The sequence below is a fragment of the Triturus cristatus genome, chromosome 3_2 (genome assembly GCF_964204655.1).
Source record: "Triturus cristatus chromosome 3_2, aTriCri1.1, whole genome shotgun sequence".
NCBI lineage: Eukaryota > Metazoa > Chordata > Amphibia > Caudata > Salamandridae > Triturus > Triturus cristatus.
This window is the reverse complement of record NC_140584.1, coordinates 979,286,340-979,307,250: the sequence shown is the minus strand read 5'-3', so window position 1 is coordinate 979,307,250 and position 20,911 is coordinate 979,286,340. Positions and strand designations below refer to the sequence as shown.

Below are 20,911 nucleotides of genomic sequence, written 5' to 3'. Positions count from 1 at the left end.
CAACTGTCCTGCCAAATTGCCACCAGCGATGTTGCCACACGGTTGTCTGAAATGCGTAAGATCATGGAGAGCATGGAGTGAATGCAGGCTTCACACTTGGATGCCTACCACCAAGACGTTGCTGGAGTCCTGCAAGCCCTGCAGCTCATCATCACTGCAGTGATGCCTCATCTGTTGGCACAGATGAATGCAGCTGTACCCTCAGGATCCACCTCTTCCGACCCTGATGTGTCTGTGCCACCCAGCGCTGCAGCCAATACACCATCCCCCGCACAGGAGGCACATGACACATCAGAGGGGGAAGATGTGGATGAGACAACATTCCTAAGGAGAAGCCAGCAGTAGCATTCATCTGTGCCAAAGGGCTAGTTTCTGTTTTGTCGCCTTGTGCTTACCATCATGCCTCGGAAGCTCATCTGTCACTGTCCTCTGACTGACTCTGCTACATTCACCTTCGACTTATAATGGGCTGTTTATGTGGCCATTACCCAATGACACTGCAATCAGCCTCCTGACTGACGTTTTCTTCTTCCTCAACATGTCTCTGGACATGATCACCCCCCACCAAGGACTCTGTCTGCCCCTCCACTGGGCAATTACCCAATGTGGGGGTTGTCCAAAGAACTGGGCCAGTCTGTCAACTCCTGAACAAAACCTGTCAATAAAAGCACTTAAGTCACAAAGTGTGTTTCCTGTGACCATTCAAGTATAGACGTGTCAATAATGAATGAGCAGTCTCTTCAGCAAAACAAATCTACAAATCTAGAGGGCCAATAGAAAAAGGGTCCTATTGTGTCTGTGTCCCTGATAGGAAGTGAAATTAAGGATATGTTTGAATTTGACAATCCCTCATATCTCAAATATAACATTACTGCTTGATGTCAACATTTCCCTATGTTCAGGATGGGGATAGGGACTTGGTTCAATGTTCAAGTCAGTGTAATGCCACAGGAAGTGGATTCACTTAGCATTGCTAACATGTCATACTTGGCAGATCTACTCATATTCAATTTTGTAGACAATGGTTTTTGTGATGGGTGTCATGCCATGCACTTCTCAAAATAGAGCCCTTACCATATTCACAAAGATGATGAAGCATAACGGGGCATATTTACAAGCTACTATCAGCACCACAACGTCACTTTCAGTGAACGTGGCCTAACGCTGCCTTGTAAATAAGGCACCCTTTCACGCTTTACTCAGCGTGAAAGGGGAGGGCAATGGTTGTTGCGGTGGGTGTTCCACCGCAATACCCATTGTTTTAGACGCTGCGTCCTATTTACACGGTTGGCATAAATAGGAGGCAGAGCCAACATTAAGACCAGGTAAAACCTGATCTTACCCTGGCGCAATGAGGAGAAATGCTTTATTTCTCCTTGTTTTTGCTGTTTACGTGTGTGCTGCCTTGTGCAGCACACATAGAAACTTCAAATTGACATTGATTGTGTATGTGCAGGAAGGCGACCCTTCCTGCTCATAAACAATAATTTACCCCAATGCAGACACCCTTGCACTATGTTGCAAGGGTGCCTGCGTTGGTGCTAGGCAGCAGAACTCAGTGCAAGTGCTAGGGGAAATGCAGGTGTGCGCAGCATTGTTGTGAATAGAGGGCATTCCAGCATTTTCAGAATGGAGAAGTGTGGCATTAGAAATGTTGGCTTAGCACCACGCTTCTCCATTCTGTTGTAAATGTGCCCCAATGTGTCTCACAACTCTGTCAGTTACTCATAAGATGCTAAATATATCCGAAGACTATACCTATGAAAGCTTTTAAGTCAACTTTGCTATTCTGAAATCCATGCATGTTTCCTGATCACAATTCAACAGCATCATGACAGTAGCCTTTCCCTAAAAGAGGATGCATGACCACACTTTGTCATCAAAATGATTGTTCTATTATTGAATCTGTTCTACCCAAATTCCAAATCAACACTCCATCAAATCACTTCAAACATAAGTGCCACCACAAATCACAAACCAGTAACTTTTCAAATCTAAAAATATACCTACCTAACTTAAACTAACAATAATCACATCATCTAACCTAATTTAAACTAACTGATACTAACTAAATATTATACTAAACTAACTACCTTATCTAATACTAAACACTCAACAACATAAATGAGACATCAACTCACCTCCTCCCCTTAAAGCACATCATTAGACGGGACAAAGACAGCTTAATCTAAACATGAACTAACTATACATATATCCTAACCAAATATATATTTTTGGGCTTTTCATTTTTTTTTCACATGAAATATACATCAACCCCCACCCAAAAGAAAAGGAAACTTAGCCCATAACACTACATAAATAGAACAAAACATCTAAAAACTCATCTAAAACTTACACTAACTCTTCCTACTCTAAAACTACACTTAAAAACACTTATAATCCTAGACTAATAATCAAACAGTAATCAAAAAAGAATAAGGGGACTGTAGAAAGGGGGGAGGATCACAAAATTGGGCGCTCAGAATGGGAGGCCCAGGGCACCCTTGATGTCCTGGAGGTGGGTGTTAATCTCAGAAACGTCCCTCTCCACTTGTGCCAGTCTCACATTTATGTCCAGTAAGCACCACCGGTCCCTGTTTGTGTAAGTCACTACATGTGTCCCGGGTGCAGATGGCAGAGATGCAGTCCCTTGTGTGCGAAGTCGTGAGGTGACACCTGTCTGCGTGCCTGAGGCAGGTGCAGCAGGTTGGCTAGGTGGTGCCTTAACTGTAGTAACAACTCTGTGCTGATGTCTGGGCCCACGCCTGACATTAGAATGGCCTGGTATTGCTTCAATGTCCCTTACTCCACTTTGCCGTGCAAATTCGGGCAGAGATTTCAATCGTCTAGCTGCCCGGTCCTCTCGATACCTCCTCGCCATTGCATGAAACCCTTTAGCCACATGTCGTTTGTGCAAATATCGTTCATTCCTGACTTGGAACTCCCGTGCCTCCTCAGGCGACATGTTGTCTGAAAATAAGACATATGACAATATGTAAGACCAAAGATGAATGACAATGTTCACCATTTCAATTTGGAACACAAGTACATGAAAACATGGACTCTACACTCTCATCAAATGTTGGTTACATCCAACGTGACTTGAACTATTCAATGTGAATGAACCGACCAATCACAACATGATGGTGTTACTGACCTGACAATGTATGGGATGGGACATGTCAAGGGCAAAGTTGAGTCACAACAATTTCAGATTAGCAGAGTTAAATGATGCTGCTGACACATACACAGACTAAGTCTACCAAGGGAATGACCCCAGGGCACAGCATGACAGGACCATTGCAGAGCCAGGGCATGCCATGACTAAAAATATACATAGGGGAATCTTCACAAGGAAGTGGCAGAGCGTGGCATTGGCCTCCTTGGTTTAACGCAACGCCCTGCAACTTCAGGAACAGAGGTCTGCACCATATCTACAACAGTGTGGTGCAGACCTGTGTCTGCCCCTGCGCAGCAGCAAAGGTTTTGCCTCCTCATGCCTATGCAGGCCCCTTTGCACCATGGTGCAAGGGAGTCTGCATTGATGCAAAGATTGTTCATGGGTCTGTGGTTGCCCCTTCCTGCACATAAACAATTTTGTAATGATGTTTTGTCACTTCTGTGTTCTGCTTCATGCAGCACATATTGCAGTTACAAGATGTCATTTTTTTCACAGATTGGTCATGTGCTGTAAGGCTCACCTTCCTGCACAAGAACAATCAATGGTGCCTTGCTGATTCCATGTGTGCTGCACAACGCAGCACACATTGAACCTACAGAGATGAGAAGTAAATACATTTCTCACTAAAGCGTATTTTGATATACATTTTGGGCAGGATATCACACATTACGCACTCCATCATATTCACGCTGGGCTTGTAGATAGGGGCCAGACCTCCAAAATGTGGGTTGTGCAGGTATACATTTCCCAACATTTGCACCCAAGAAATAGTGTGAAAAGCTGGTATGAAGCACTATTGGGCATCAATGCATTAACGCTGCATTGTGACTGAGGCTAAGCCACTCTTGCATCCACAATGTTTTTCCAGGTAACGTTGCGGAGGGAATGGTGTCCTTTTAACATGCACAAACATGTCACAGATACAACACATCAGAGGAAAGACAGTGACTATCGACAGGAATTAATTGTTGGCACCTAACTATCCCTTACAGTGATGTCGACTCATCCAAAGGAGGTGTGACTCTGGCTCATGCCACACAAACTATTTTATCACGTGCACCAGCTCTCATCTTGTGTATGTGAGTGACTCTTTGGACTGATACCTGTAACTAACAACTTGTACTCCAATGAATTGATCATCATTGTCCGCTATCTCAGTCCCGGGTGTAAACGCATTAAATGTCTGGTCATAGCCATCACCAACATCATGTCTCCTCTTCTGTATGTACGCTGTGGAATCCCCATGCATAGGCTTGACTGACATACCCCTTTGGAATTTCGGGACTCAGTGAAAGTGTTAGTGTAACTTCACAGGTTTCATTGACTGAATCAGTCAGTACAGACTGACTAGATCAAATGTCATTTTGCTGCCGACATGCAACGTGATGCAATGCCTAGAAGGCATCTAAACTTTCTGATTTGGACATGTATCCACACCTGATATCACGGTATAATGAATTTCTTCTGGCACATTGTGACAGTTGCATACAGCATTTATCTGGGCATGAACAGCCACAGCATGCAAAGAATGGAGGGAATTTGGGCACAATGAATTCCATTGCATCACCCATCTGATGGGACATATCTCAGATGGGCAACCTTGGAAATGTATGTTGCATTGGATTGACATGACAACATCTCAGGAATACGGGTCTGACATGTTGCTAATGTATTTTGGCAAACATCGTACAATGGTAATGTGGCAACAATGATTAGCATACACAACACTGTCCATTTGCTACGGCTAGCACCAAAGCAGGCCCACTTGCATATTTGTGGCAGAGTGCCTACATGTTTGTCATGCCATATAATTGTTCATAGACAGGCCAAAAGCGATTGATAAGCTGGACATTTGCTAATACGGTGTGATGCTGACTTTGACTCACTGGGGATGTGCAACATAAAGTCAAGTAGTCAACTGCTGTGTTACATCACAACAACATAAAATTGTGCATACATCTCAATATTCTGCTACATCATCACACTAGAGGTGAGGTCCATGTCATACACACCCAGACTGTGTTCAACTACATACAGGAGCATTTCCATCAAATCTTCACATCTCACGAAGAAAATATATGGCACTCAGCAGGGGCCTGTGGGTCCATGAAGGCATCTACGTCACCATGAGTAATCAGTGGTCTTCCAACTGTGAGACATTTAAAAAAACTTGACTCAGTATCAGACGTGACACATGTTTCATTTTCATCATCAGAGTCATCTACATACAATCGGATGGCCTGTATAACAGTCCTGTCTATGTTCATTTTGCATACATGAAGGGATCTGCTTTGCCTGTCTGGCCCACAAAACATGACCATTGCAGTCTTGTGGACCACAAGACAATCCTCCTACTATATGTGATCATTTTGCCCACACTACTTAAGTGACACATTCCCCTGCCCAACGTCATTTTCTCCAAGTTGGCTAGTCAATATGTGCTTGGCATAATTCACAAGGTTGTGTTCAGACATTTGACTTGGTCTGATCCCACTTTGTGTATGAGGCTGACTTACACACCATAAATAGTGACAAGTGTTCCAATGAGAATGGGTTTTTCGATGGACCTTACACAACAAAACTCATGTCATATTGCAATGTTGATTTTAAAAAGTGTGGCATGCATGTGATCCAGGGCCTACATTGTGAACTGGTAACAAATGCTTAGTCCCTTGCACAACGGGGATAGACAAGTTAGTCCATCAGGCAGTGTGTTTTGTCATGTGTGCTGCATTGTGCAGCTCACATGGGCACATCATGCGCATTGAGAGTCCACAGACACAAATATCCTTACACACTATCGTATTATGCTGCACTGCCCAGCACACACTGAAACGTGATACAGCACGTCAATATTTTTTATGTGCAAGAGTGAACATATTTCTGCACATGGTCATACATCATCATCAACACTGGCACACTTGCACAATGGTGCAAGTGTGATTGTGTTTGAGCTAGGAAGGTTTATGTATGGCATCATCCAGTAGCATTCATTACATTGTGTCACTGACTACATTTGTTGACATGGAAAACACACTGTGATTAAATGAAACTTTTGACATGTACTTACCACCTCTCCTGCCAATGATAACTCCCAGGTGGCCAACAGGTCACCCTCACGTCCCACATAATCCTGCCATCGGTGCTTCCATTGGTGGACATTCATGTCCACCCTGAAGATCCGCATCATGTGGTTGCGGATATGCTCCCACCTCACCTTACGGACACAGACACCATAACCCTGAAGGATCCGTCTCCCACTCTCCACCATCAGTGGCAGGTAAGATTTCACTAGCCGGAAGAAGCCCCCCCATGCCCTCTCTGACATCCTGCACTCCATTACCCACACCCGACATCTCCTAACCACACTATGTAAAAAGAAAACCCCAAAAATGTTACCCTGAAACCGTTAGTAAGACAAATATACCCCTTGGACAGACACCCGACAAGATTAGCAACAAGACGCAAAAAACACGTTAAGACTAGAACACAGGACTTGGCCGAGATACTAGGGACAGTTCACAGGACACAACACCACTCATTTCTCTAACAACACCAGCACACAACTAAAAAAACCTCCAACACTCTCCACAGACACAGACAGTGTGCTTGAAAGAGAAAGTGAAAGTGTACAGTACTCCTCCATTACACAGGATGCAGACTGACATCACTTCCTGGGTGTTGGCAGCCTGTTTTTGCACTCTGCGCAAATATTTTACCTGCTTAGGGCTGAGCGGTAATTTTCAGTGTTGTAACATGTATTTAGTGACTATTTTCAATGGCGGTCATGAAAAGAATATCGTTTACATGTTTACGTGGCCAGAGTTTTAACGCTAAGTGCAAGTTGATCATCAGATGTACCATATTTCATGAAATAGCATGACTAGTGACACCATTTGGCTATGGGATTTGATCTGTGTTGTGTAGGTGACTTCAGTCGTTTAGATACATCATGATGTCAGTAATCCATAGCTGTCAAAATTCCCTTGGTTCTCACATTGATGCACATTGATTCATGTGTGATAATACATGCATGCTTCAGTGGTAGTCATTATGGTTGGCATAGTTTGTCTGTGTGACTGTCACATTACATATTGCTGTGATGTCTGCGCCTGTTTGATGTGCTTGCAACACACATGATCATGAACCTCAGACATTCACCATTTGAAAATCAGATTTGTGATGCAGCAGCAAAAATGCGAAGGCTTGACCACAGATTCACATTGGAGTATTTGCTATTGCTGTAATTGCAGATGTGCACATTTACAACGTGCTGTGCTAAATCACTCATAGGCAGGTAGGACCATTGACTCATTGTCAGTGAAATTGCTCTCCCTCCCTCGCAGCTCCACCATTAAGTGAGGCCTTCCCCCGAGCCCCTGCACTCTCGCGTGTTGGTGTTCGAGGCCCTCCTCCATCCGCAGGTTTCACCTGCGCTTCATCCCTGGTGGTCTAATGGACCTATGCCTCCTTTCTCCCGCTCTGCTCTTTCTCTCCGTTTTCACTTGTTTTGCGCTGATTTCAATCTCCCCTTTTACTCTCCTTCTGTGTCTTTCCTCCGTTTTCTCTCGTTTTTTACTGATTTCAGTCTACCCCTTTCACTCCCCCTCTGTGTCTCTCCTCCGTTTTCACTCGTTTTTTACTGATTTCAAACTCCCCCTTTCACTCTCGTTCTGTGTCTTTCCCCCACTTTTCTTGCACCTTTCACTGCCTCATTTTCACTCTTTCCTCTGTTTTTGCCTTTTCTGCCCGTTTTTCCCTGCCACTGCTGCCCCCGCGGCCCCTCCCCCTCAGCACGACCAACGCAACCGGCCCAATCCAGCTCCCCTTCCCGCCTCCCAGCTGTCCAGCCTTCCCTGACCCCTTCCTTATGGCGGCCACTGCGCGTCCACGCAGCGGGCGTGCCGGTGGCGCTCTTAAGGCGCACCAAAGGCAAGTCCGTCTGCGCCCCTCCGCGACCCGACTGTGACCAGCGCCTTGGACCATGGGCCTCCTCAACGCCAACGCTAAGACCCAGCGACACTCCACACTCTCAACCCAGGAAGCAACAACAACTGCAAACTAGCATCACTAGCTGACACCCACGAACCCTTCAGCTGTCACCGCTGCCGGCACACCTGCAGCACCGCCAAGATCATGGACCCAGCGCAACCCACCCGCAAGACCACAACCCAACCGAAGCCCCTGCAGTGCATCCTCCTCAACGTCCGATCCCCCCACAAACACGGCACCGAAATCTGGGACCTCCTCGACAACACCACCCCGGATGTAGCGTTCATCACCGAAACATGGATTAACACCACATCGGGATCGGACATCACCATCGCCATTTCCCAAGGATACCAGATCTCCAGGAAGGACCGCCCCACCCGCCCGGGAGGAGGAATCGCCATCGTCCACAAATCCAACCTCCGCCTGAGCACACTCCCTGAGGAGCCCACAGACCTGAAGGAACACCTTCACTTAAAGATACTGGCCAGGCCTACTACCACCCTCAGAGGAACCCTCATCTACCGACCCCCTGAACCCCGCAGACTTTTCGCCAACTTCATCACGGACATCATCTCCTTGCATGCCATCGCGTCCACCAACTACACCCTACTGGGAGACCTCAACTTCATTGGGCACCAAAAATGGAATATGGCGGGACATCGTGGACAAGGAGAATACCGTCGTAGAGCACAAGAGGTCAATGGACGAGGTCAAGAGGCGATGGACTGATATCAAGCGCAAGACCAAGGATAAACTCGCAGCCAACCAGAAGGCAGCAATGCAGACTGGAGGTGGAAACACAGCACCACAGCTCGTGCTGGATGACATGGAGGAGCTGGTGTCGACAGTCCTCAGTGTGTTGACTGTGGCCGGAGTCGGGGGACCAGACACTGCTCGACAGGATACAACACAACCGCAACAGGGTGAGTGACCACCAGGTACTGGGGGGACGGGTGGAGATGGCCACAATGGCACACATGCACAATCAAGCAGAGCACAGTGCACACCCACAATGACTCTGGGTCATGGCCCTGATCTACAGACTGTCCCAATGTACACTGTCATGCTATCTGAATGTCAACATGTACCATGCGGCTACATACATGTTGACACATTTTAATACACCATCTCCCTTTCACATTGCCGGGGCACCGTCAACACCTCCTGCAGAGCAGTCCCAGCCACTCTTCACTGATGACGAGGAGGACATCCCCAGCATCGATACCCAAACCCTCCAAGACATCATTGACATTATCCGCAACTCACCTCCAGGATCAGGGCAGCCCAGCTGCATCAAGGAGAACCCACCCACTACCCAAACAACCCAGCAGGAGGCACCCACAGCCCCGGCAGTCTCCCAAGACCCCCAGCAACAACACATGGCCTTCCAACGCCATGTGCTGGAGGGCCAGAGGGAGACGGCTGAGCAGGTGCGGGTGGGGTTCGATATCATGGCTACCAAACTGGATGCCATTGATGGGTGTATAGGCCTGCTCCATGGTCTCCAGTGAGCCCTGACTGACATCGCTGGAGTCATGACGTGGAGAGAAGAACACCTGTCCGCTCAGAGTGGCTCCAGCGATGCCAGCCGTGAGCTGGCACACATGCAGAGGCTCATGGAGGACATGGTGCGGATGGAGGCGGAAAGGATGGCAGCCACCGCTGCACATCAGCGAAATGTAGCTGGGATCTACCATGCCCTGCAGCTCCTCATCATGGCATTGCCGCCACAAGGCGTGGCGCTGATGAATGCTGCTGCCCCCACACTATCCACATCTCCGCTTCCTGGTGTGTCAGTGGCTCATAGTGCGGTAGGCGTATCCACTCCAGCACCTGATGTGTCACTGCCACACAGTGCGGCCGACAATCCTCCTCCGGCCCCTGATGTGTCATTGGCACACAGTGCCGCAGCCGGTACTGCAACACCCACAGGTGGGGCAGAGCACACATCCGAGGACGTGGATGGTTTTGAGTTCAGAAGGAGGCACTAGCATCCATATACGCCACCTGACCTGTTTCTGCTTGGTGCCGCACGTGGCCCCATGACCTTCCACTGACCCTCGATACACTCCGCTGCACTCACCTTGGACCGCGACATGGACTGCCATTTCCTGTTCGATGACCAATGACACGGCGACCAGACTGCGGACTGTTCCCCTCCTCTTCTGCAGTACTTGTCATCCCCGGATGGACTCTGGCTGGCCCTCCACGGGCCCATATTGTGTGTTGTGCTTGGCATGGCCCTGTACCGCTCCCACCGCAAAACTCCACTGGATGTGCAATAAACATCCACTAACGCACTGCTGTGTCATGACTTTCATCATTCATGTATGAATGCGTGGATGGATGTAGGGACAGTGATTTCCCTTACGTCAATGATGCTCAGCTAATGGGATTCCAGTCACAGTGTGCTACATTGCCTATTGTGTTCCGGGTGCCGTGGACACGACAACAGGGACACACGCATTAGTCACTTCCTTGTCCAGACATGGACTGACCCACGCCCAGAGCCCCCGAGACATTGTTACAAGCCCTGCGCTGGTCCGGCGCATGCCAGGCCAGCCCACTCCACTTACGCTCCGATGGGGGCCCACATAGCTACTGGTCACAGGCGTACTCGCTGGTGGTGTGCAGGTCACTAGTCTAGTTGCCAGCATGTCACAGCCACTCCCTGAGGGAAGGTTTGCACACACACCACACCCATCCGGCACAGGGATCACAGGCCATGTGACCCCACAAATATAAGGGGCCGACAACATCACATTCCCCTCTGCCGGTGGTGACTGGATGACGGACGCTCCACGGTTCTCAATCATAATGGGCCCATGAGTTGTTGCGTACAGGGTCAGTGGCACCCGACACCTTGCGGCCATCATGGGCCTACCACCACGTGGCGCTGACTGGGGTTGCACAGGGTTAGTGGCACCCGAAGCCTTGCGGCTGTTACGGGCCTACCACCACGTGGCGCTGACTGGCGTTGCACAGGGTTAGTGTTACCGAAATAGCTGAGCGGGTGTGCAGCCTGCGATGATGACGTGTGCACTGATGTGGTCTCCGCCATTGATGACTCAGGACTCAGCATCATATGTGGGACCTGCTGGGCCGCAGGGCGGTTCCGCATGATGAGGACCATGCCATGGTGGCGAGATCGGGGCTTGGAGCTTGCCAGGCACGTGGTGTGCCCACTGATGGACACACCGGTGGCAGCAGGTGAGCAGTGGGACCTGGGTGTGCAGGGGCGGCGGTGTCTCTCTCTCTCTCTTCCTTCCCTCTCTCTCTCTCCATTCCTTTCCTTCCCTCTCTGGCTTTCTTTCCTTCTCTGTTTCTCTGTGTCTCACTCCTTTGATGTGCGCATGACACACATCCTGATTTTGTGCTTTATTTTCCAGGCTGTGACGTCGAGTTGTCCCTGACGGACCCGACAGGAGTCTTCCGCATTGGTGTTTTGTGCTGTATTCCAATAAAGTTTTTGGTTGTTACTTCAGTGCTGTGTGACTGTTTCTCGTTCTTCTGGCCACACGCGTGTTTATTTTTGGCAATGTGCGTCATCATGTGCTTTTTGTGGCTCTTGTGTCGAGCATGGTATGTGTATGTTTGGGGGGAGGGGGCGGGGGCTGGGGGTGGTTGCGGTGAGTGTTGTGGCACTCATGGTTATCATCATTGCATGATCATTGTCTCCATGGCATCTGTGGGTCTTCCGGTGTGGCTCTTGGCTGGACTCTCTTTTATGCTGCAGGTAGTCGTCCTGCTTAACACCAGCAAAAGGCAGGTGTTAATTCCCTGCTGGTACCGCGGCTTATCACCTGTTTTTGGTTCGCATCGCAGATCTGGCAGGTTGTTGTGAAAGTGGTGGTGTGTTTTTTTTGTGTGTTTTTGCACGGGAACGCCTACTCTGCATCTCATTAGGGTTAGTTGGAGGTATCCACCGTGCAGATACATTTTTGGGCAGTTATCGCGGGAATACTGGCGATGTCTGCAGTTTACACCGGCTTGTAAATGGGGTGTTAAATCTATCTCCACTTTTGATGCGTTAAGGTGGAGATAAATCGGAGAGAAGTCCTTGTGAATATACCCCTTAGACCATAAGCCTAGCACAAAAACTTGCACCACAAGTCAGCAGCCCACCACAAGCAGACACCCATTCAAGGCCCTGGCAGACGCGATCAGGCCAAAACCTTCTCATGTTCTTATGGTAGCAGAGGGGAAATCTTTCTGCATGCTACACACACGTCCTTCCCATCTGTTGATGCAGAACCAGAGGACCATACCACTGCCTCCGCGGATCCAAGGCCACAGTATGGTGAGTTCTTTCTGCAGATGTAGCAGGGACTGAATGAAGGGAAAACAGCTAGCTGCCCCTCTGTTCCTATACAACCGATAATCAAGGGTGTTATTTCACTTTCAGATTTGCAGTCACATCTCTGTGGATTGTGTTTCACATGTTAATAAACTGCTTCTTTTTACATTCTTACATTAAATCTAGGCCAGCCTCACTTTTAAAAGACCTGCCTTTGACCTGAAACCAATCCTTTCTCCTTACCTCCTTTTAAGGTAGATGCAATTACGGTTGTTTTAGGGGTGCTAGTTCATTGTAGGAGTCGATCGAAAGGACAGGTTGCCAATGATAGTAGTTAGTTCATGTGATGTGGGACATGGTGCAGCCTGGACTCAAACTTTGAGGTTAAATAAGTAAAGGAAGCTGGGTCTGGCGCCTTAATGGACTAATGCATCCACTACAGGGGTCTGTGTTCTACCTCATGGTCACAGGTTCAATTCCCGGCAGGTCCACTCAGTCTTTCCTCTTTTCTGAGGTCGATAAAATGAGTACCATTGAGTTTGGTAACAATAAACATCTGTTATTCAGCACCAAGATCCCCCTTTGGGGGTGAACTTGTGCTTTACAAATACACATGTTATGTTACACCGGTCAGGGGATGTGTGACTATTGTCTATCGTAGTGTGAGAGTCAGACTGATATACCGGAGATTGAAAAGTGAGTGCAGAAAGATTTCAAGTCTCTTTGCAGAGAAAAAATGTTGGCCGAGGTCTTCAACAGGATCAGAGATCCTCTGTCTTTGTTCATTCTGTAGTGTACTTCTACATCAGTTCAACTTGTAGACTGGTAATTTGTAAATACCGAGAATTGACTCTTGTTTCCTTTTTTGGTGCAGAGGTGTCAAATATAAGTCATACATTATGGTTGTATGTCTAACTCTTGTGTTCTGTGTTGCTGCAGAGAGGTATAGATTGATATTTAAAATTGGCACACCATAAAGAGGATGTGATCATTTTGGTATTGGTACAGAGGGTGCATCCGTTTCTGGAGTGGCATAGTGGTGACACATGTAGTTCAGACGTGACTCACAAAGGTAACTAAAATGAAATCAGACCATCCAAGATGCTTAATAGACCGAGGGGCATGTTTATCAAAGTTTTGCATCGCCCTTGCACCACGCAAGGTAGCGCAAGGGCTATGCAAAACCTAGAATGATATTTACCAAGCCACGAAAGGCCACCTTGGAGCATGGGTGTTCCCACACCGCCACCCATGCATTTTAGCGCATGCCCAGATTTACCAAGACTGGTAAACCCTGGAATGAGTCATAATGCCACACCTTCCCAGGGGAGGCGTAACAAGGAGAAATGTCTTTATTTCTCCAATTTCGTTTCCACTTTCTACTTTTGCTGCATTCTGCAGCACACGTAGAAAGAGGAAAAAGCCTCAGAGGATCACATAGACCCTTGCACCATGGTGGAATGGTGCCTGCGTTGGCGCTAGGTAGCAGTTTGTGCACCAGCACAGGCAGATAATAGGAATGACATTCATGCCCTCTCCCTTTCACGCAGCGCCGCAAGGTGTCTTATTGCATTGTATTGCGTTACGTTAATTAATGATGAATATGGCCCTATGCTTGGAGGCCTAAAGGAAGGGCGCTGTACAAGACAATCTGGTTGGCGGAGTGGCCTGCTATGTAGATTTGCATGGAGAGGGGTGTGGGTTTTGCATACAGTTAAAATTTTGCTCACGTCTATGGGTGTAGCTTTGAGCAAGCTCTAGTAAATTCAGTGTTGGCTTAACAACATAGGTGTCGTAGATGCAAGCTTTTAAACAGCATGGAGGAGGGTCATTTATGGCAGATTTGAATAAAGAACGGAGCTGGCACAGGGCTTGTTTAGTAAATAAGATGACCGCCTGACTCCAGATCATGATGTACCCCATCCCCAGTCCTGAACCTTTTACCTACAAATCCTTGATTTCAGGTGTATTAGACTAATTAGTTCAATGGAAGCAAAATAAGACAACAGCACTCAGAATGTGTTAGTCCATCATACAAAAAGTCCAGGAGTGGTAAGAGTGCCCATAATGGCTGGGAGGTGGTCACCCTATCAGTCAAACCCATTGTGATTTTGGTGTGGAGAAGAAAAGAAGGAAGACAGTGGTAGGGACATGGTCCTCCCATAATAACATACTCATCAATAAATGATTAAAGCAGAATCAGATCTTCTTCCAAGTTGGTGAAAAAGCCCAACGTTTTCATGAGAGCTACAATTCTCTGATTAGAAAATCAGACTACAGCAGGCGAATGCACGTTATAAGAATGTGCCGCTCACTCTAATTACTATGGGGCTTAGTTACAAGCCCCTTGCGCAGCCAGTGCGTCCCTTTTTTAGACGCACTGGCAGCGCAGTGTGCTGGCCCAAATTTACAAGGCCATGCAAAGCCACGCTGCGTGGTTTTCATGGCCTTGTAAATAACCCCCTTTTCATGAATCACTTTGCGTGAAAGTGGCGTGCCATGGATGTTGCTGTGGGTATACCTATGCAACACCTATGGATGCGGCCGCATTCCCAGATTTACAACATTTCATAAACCTGGGAATGCATCAGAATCATATGCGTAAGGAGGTACTTTTATTTTTTCCTTGTTTTTTTCTCTTTCTATGCATGCACGCATAGAAAGAGGAAACCACCATCAATTATTGTTTTTGTGCAGAAAGGTGTCCCTTCCTGCACAAAAACGATCATCCCCGCAATGCAGCAACCGTTGCACCATGTTGCAAGGGTGCTTGCTTTGGCGCATGGCAGCCAATTGTGCACTAGCGCAGGGGAAAGCACAGGGATGCGTCATATTGTTGTAAATATGACGCATCCCTGTGCTTTTAAAATGACGCAGCTCGGCACAGCAAAATGGCTAGCAGAGCCACCCTGCGTCATTTTGTTATAAATGAGGCACTCAGGGGCATATTTACAAGCTCATTGAGCAGTGTGTGCGTCACTTTTTGTGGCGCACCGCAGCGCATTTTGCTGCCCTATATTTACAAGAACACAAAAAGCCACCCTGCATGGCTATTCCTGTCCTTGTACATACAGCCCCTGTACATGCTGCTCTTTGTGTAAAAGGGGCGGTCTATGGGTGTGGCTGTGGATGTTCCCACGCAACACCCGTGGAACCTGACACATTCCCAGATTTACGAGAAATCGTAAACCTGGGAATTCATCAGAATGCTACGCCTCCCCAGAGGAGGCGCAACATGGAGAAATTTTGTAATTTCTCCTCGTTTTTTCCCCTTTCTATGTGTGCTGTATTCCCTTCCTGCACAAAAACAATCTCCACGCAACACAGGCATCAAGGGTGCCTGCTCGGCGCCTGGCAGCCAATTGTGCGCCAGCGCCGGTGAGAGCAAAGGGATCTGTCATATTGTTCTATATATGACGCATCACTTTGCTTCCAAAGTAAAGCAGTGCGGTGCAGCCAAATGCCTTGCGGCACTGTGCTGCGTTACTTTGTCGTAAATAAGGCCATCAGTATTTACCCCTGCGTGGGTAATCATAGGATGAAGCAAGTTGACATATGCATGGAACTCAGGGGTGGGCGGCACCGCTTATTATATACAGAAAAGTTAACCTAGAACATTATGTTTTAGAAAAAGCTTCTTGATCGCGTGCAGCGAAGACTTTGAAACATTGCTGGTAGTACAACTGCGCCAGTTTCCGTTTCTAGTGCAACCTATGAAGCTGTATATTCGGATTCATTTATTTATATTTCTGCAGCACCGTCAGAAGCCTGCATCTCGTGTTACCTTCGTTATCACCGGGCTCGGAGGACCGCTGTAAACCGCAGCCGCCCTGGAGGTATCCCAACCCGCCGGCGGGAAACCGAACCACGAGGGAAACCGAGCACCCGGACAACAAACGCGGAAACATCCGATGTAAACACATTTGCCAGAAAAGGATGCGGTTTCTCTCTCTGAGGCGGTTTTCATTCTTAGTTAAAGGGAGCATTTCACACCAAAGTAACGCGAGATCTCGCAGTCCAGTCATACTTGGCAGGAATTAAATTATTGGGAGGGTAGAACTCAAAATATAATAGTACTTGGTACATTTACTTCTATTCATGGGTCAACATAGAAACGAAACGGGCTGTCAAACCCTGTGTGTTTGTATTATTGTATTTTTTGTATTCTTTTACCCCCGGGCATGTATGTACTTTAAACTGTTTTCTCTTTGGCAGAGAAGCTGCCTGTAAATTCCTTGCTCTATTGACTATCCATGCCCTTCTGAAAACATGGCATCCGAGTATGACAATTATTAATATTACCAGTTTGAAATGCACTTGTTTTTTCAGTCTGCGGTGATTCAGTGCTGTGTTTTCTTCACATTTTTGAAAAATGTGGAAAAGTTAACAGTGCGTCTAGATTGCTGAGGACAGAAACTCCTTTCGCTGCTCCTTAGGCAAAGTGCCTCAAAGTGCAGCATAAGACGCACTGTGTCCAGAACATGAATGAATTGTAACACGAGGCTTCAAGGGGCTTATATGTGAGGGATTCGTTGCCCTCAGGGACGAGATACAATGTTCTACGGTGAATGAGAATCTGGCAGGGGCGCAGCACCAGAGTCCAGGAGGATGGGCACACTGCTCTGCCGGCACGGCCAGACTACATGGACCGTGGTGCGGCTGGGGGGTGTGCACTGCCAGAGTACAGCCGCCTGGTGTGATTGGTGGGTGTGCACTTCCAGAGTACAGGTGCTTGGTGCGGTTGGTGGGTGTGGATTGTGAGAGTACAGGTGCTTGGTGCGGCTGGTGTGTGTGCACTGCCAGCGTACATGTGCCAGAGTACAGCCGCCTGGTGTGATCGGTGGGTGTGCACTGCCAGAGTACAGGTGCGTGGTGCGGTTGGTGGGTGTGGATTGTGAGAGTACAGGTGCTTGGTGCGGCTGGTGTGTGTGCACTGCCAGCGTACATGTGCCAGAGTACAGCCGCCTGGTGTGATCGGTGGGTGTGCACTGCCAGAGTACAGGTGCGTGGTGCGGTTGGTGGGTGTGGATTGTCAGAGTACAGGTGCTTGGTGCGGTTGGTGGGTGTGGATTGTCAGAGTACAGGTGCTTGGTGCGGTTGGTGGGTGTGGATTGTCAGAGTACAGGTGCTTGGTGCGGCTGGTGGGTATGCACTGCCAGAGTACATGTGCCAGAGTACAGCCGCCTGGTGTGATCGGTGCATGTGCACTGCCAGAGTGCAGGTGTTTGGTGCGGTTGTTGGGTGTGGATTGTCAGAGTACAGGTGCTTGGTGCGGTTGGTGGGTGTGGATTGTCAGAGTACAGGTGCTTGGTGCAGCTGGTGGGTATGCACTGCCAGAGTACAGCCGCCTGGTGTGATCGGTGGATGTGCACTGCCAGAGTACAGGTGCTTGGTGCAGTTGGTGGGTGTGGATTGTCAGAGTACATGTGCCAGAGTACAGGTGCTTGGTGTGGTTGGTGAGTGTGCACTGCCAGAGTACAGGTGCTTGGTGCGGTTGGTGAGTGTGCACTGCCAGAGTACAGGTGCTTGGTGCGGTTGGTGAGTGTGCACTGCCAGAGTACAGGTGCTTGGTGCGGTTGGTGAGTGTGCACTGCTAGAGTACAGGTGCTTGGTGTGGTTGGGGGATGTGAACTGCCAGAGGGCATGTGCCAGAATACAGATGCTTAGTGCGATTGGTGGGTGTGCACTGCTAGACTACATGTGCGAGAATACAGGTGCTTGGTGCAGTTGGTGGGTGTGGATTGTCAGAGTACATGTGCCAGAGTACAGGTGCTTGGTGTGGTTGGTGAGTGTGCACTGCCAGAGTACAGGTGCTTGGTGCGGTTGGTGAGTGTGCACTGCCAGAGTACAGGTGCTTGGTGCGGTTGGTGAGTGTGCACTGCCAGAGTACAGGTGCTTGGTGCGGTTGGTGAGTGTGCACTGCTAGAGTACAGGTGCTTGGTGTGGTTGGGGGATGTGAACTGCCAGAGGGCATGTGCCAGAATACAGATGCTTAGTGCGATTGGTGGGTGTGCACTGCTAGACTACATGTGCGAGAATACAGGTGCTTGGTGCGGTTGGTGGGTGTGCACTGCTAGACTACATGTGCGAGAATACAAGTGCTTGGTGCTGTTGGCGCGTGTGCACTCCAGAGTACAGGTGCTTGGTGCGGCTGGTGGGTGTGCACTGCCAGAGTACAGGTGCTTGGTGCGGCTGGTGGGTGTGCACTGCCACAGTACATGTGCCAGAGGACAGGTTTTAGGTGCAGTTCTTAAATGTGCACTCCCAGAGTACATATGCCTGAGTACAGATATTTAGTGCATTTGGTGGGTGTGCACTGCCAGACTGCATGTGCCAAAGTACAGGTGCATGGACCGATTGGTTGGAGTACAACGTCAGACAGCAATTGCATGGGCTGAGGACAGGTGGTTAGACTGATTAGTGTGTGGACGGTATCAGAATACAGGTGTTTGGACCATTTGAAGGGTCTGCATTGGCAGGACACAGGTGCCTAAAACGATTGGTAGGTATGCAGTCCCTGAGTGCAGGTCCTTATATTGATTGGTGGGTCAGCACAACCAGGTGCTTGAAGAGACTGGCGGGCGGGAACACCAGAGTGCAGGTGCATGTAGATATGTACATGCACCTAGCCAAAAGGCAGTGGAAAGCTGCAGAGGGTAAAAGGCATAGAAACAGTCTAAAAGTAATTGGATAGGTAGTAGGGTTCTGAGAGCAGAAGTAAACAGTTACAGCAATGTTATATAGTGTCATTTAAGGAGCTGAGCTTCAGCTCTTTCCTAAGCACTCTGACACCTTCCATACCCTCCATGGTAGCCCAGGGCCACTATACCCGCCATTTTGGACGGTTTGGCCTCGGGCAGCCTAGGAGAAATGAGAGCAAAAAAAAAGTGAAAGACGACATGCTTTACCCCTACATCATTAAAAAGTGAAAAGGGACAATTGATTAAAACCACATGGGCTACTCATCGGTATTAAAATAGACCCAGCCTCTTCCCAGTTGTAAGCATTGAAACAAAAAGAGGACTTGCTTCATCTCTCCAAAAACATTTTCTAGAGAAAGGCGCAATGTCCCAACACCTAAAAACTCTCTCATAACTATCTCAACTGAAACAAAAAGAAGACTGCTTAAGCTCCCAGAGTGTCGGCCATTTTGGATAGTGCTGATGCTAGTCCAGCTCAACCCCAGTACACTGGTATGATCTGCACCTCTTTACACCAATATTCAGGGTGATCGCTCCCATTTAGAGTTTGCTTAGTATCACTCACAAACGACCTTCGGGCACCCCCATAGAGGATAATATGAAGTATGCCCCCACAACACCCTTACCCCCTTCGGTACCCAACTTCATGAAACCACAAAGACCAAACTCTTTCTCCATCACCATCCCCCCCCCGAACCTTTCAGCAACTGTGGCTAAAAACTACAAAGACTGATTAAACAGTTCCCTGAAACATCCATTGCTGATATATATTACAACCCCTCAAAAGGTCACACGAGAACGGATGTCGTCTTCTACACTACCCAACCTGCAAATTGGAATACAATACTAACGAACCAACTTCATATATCCAAAACTGGTAACATCGCTGTGGATTCCTAGATACTTTCCTACAATCCATTAGGGCCACAAACTGACAATCTCCAAGTCTCTCTTGTTCAAAGGCAAAGCCACTACAGCCATCTACAGAAATGGAAGAGTCATGATACAAGCCAATGACGCCAACCTATGTTCTTTTGAATCCATATTCCCTACGCTACAGAACACCAGCTCCCATCCGTACAACTCACCCTTCCCTTGCCAACCTCCCTCACAGGTTACAACATGGGAAAAAACTCACAAGTCACACTACTGACTCTAACTGTACCCCTCCTCCACACACTTTCTGCCCTCACCTTCCCCCTCACTGACCCGGTACTTCTAACTCATTGTATCACACCACTATCCCTTGCTCGCACAGTAAGGACTTTTTTAGCCAGGCCCAACACAGTTACCAGTCCAGCTCAGAGTTTGGTAACTAATGCTGCTCCCCAACCCAACAATCCCACCGACGATCCTCCCCCCCCCCCCTCCAACCCATCCCACAATCCTCTTTCCCCCAAGCATTTCAAGACAGCAACCTATTAGCACAAGCACCTAACTCTCACAGCTTGTGTTGGACTTGCCCCTTTTTGCAGGGTCATCCCTGAACTTTTTGCCTTCCACCTAGCCTTTCTTCTGACATGGTGTTGGTGGTTCTAGGATTCTGGGCACTTTAGCACTGCTGTCCAGTGTAAAGTGCGTGTGCTCTCTGTTGTAAACATGGTAAGATTGGTCTACACCTGTTTGGCATATTTAATTTACCAGCCAGTCACTTGTAAAGTGGTATCTCATACCCGGGGATGGTAAATTAAATGCTACTGGTGGGCTTGCAGTGCTGATTGCGCCACCTACCAAAGTAGC

The 20,911-nt window shown here is 48.2% G+C and overlaps 1 long non-coding RNA gene across 2 annotated transcripts in view; it reads right to left on the bottom strand.

The window, feature by feature from the left end:
• Positions 1-1,955: 1,955 nt before the first annotated feature.
• LOC146858928 (uncharacterized) overlaps positions 1,956-20,911 on the bottom strand; it is a 66,724-nt gene continuing 47,768 nt past the window's right edge. The window contains exons 1-3 of one of the 2 annotated variants that reach the window (XR_014980044.1): positions 16,255-16,388; positions 5,194-5,330; positions 1,956-2,970 (exon numbers count right to left, since the gene is read on the bottom strand). This is a non-coding gene — a long non-coding RNA (uncharacterized LOC146858928). Of the gene's footprint in view, positions 2,971-5,193; positions 5,331-16,254; positions 16,389-20,911 lie in introns of those variants that run through there. The other variant, XR_014980045.1, reaches the window with a different exon arrangement.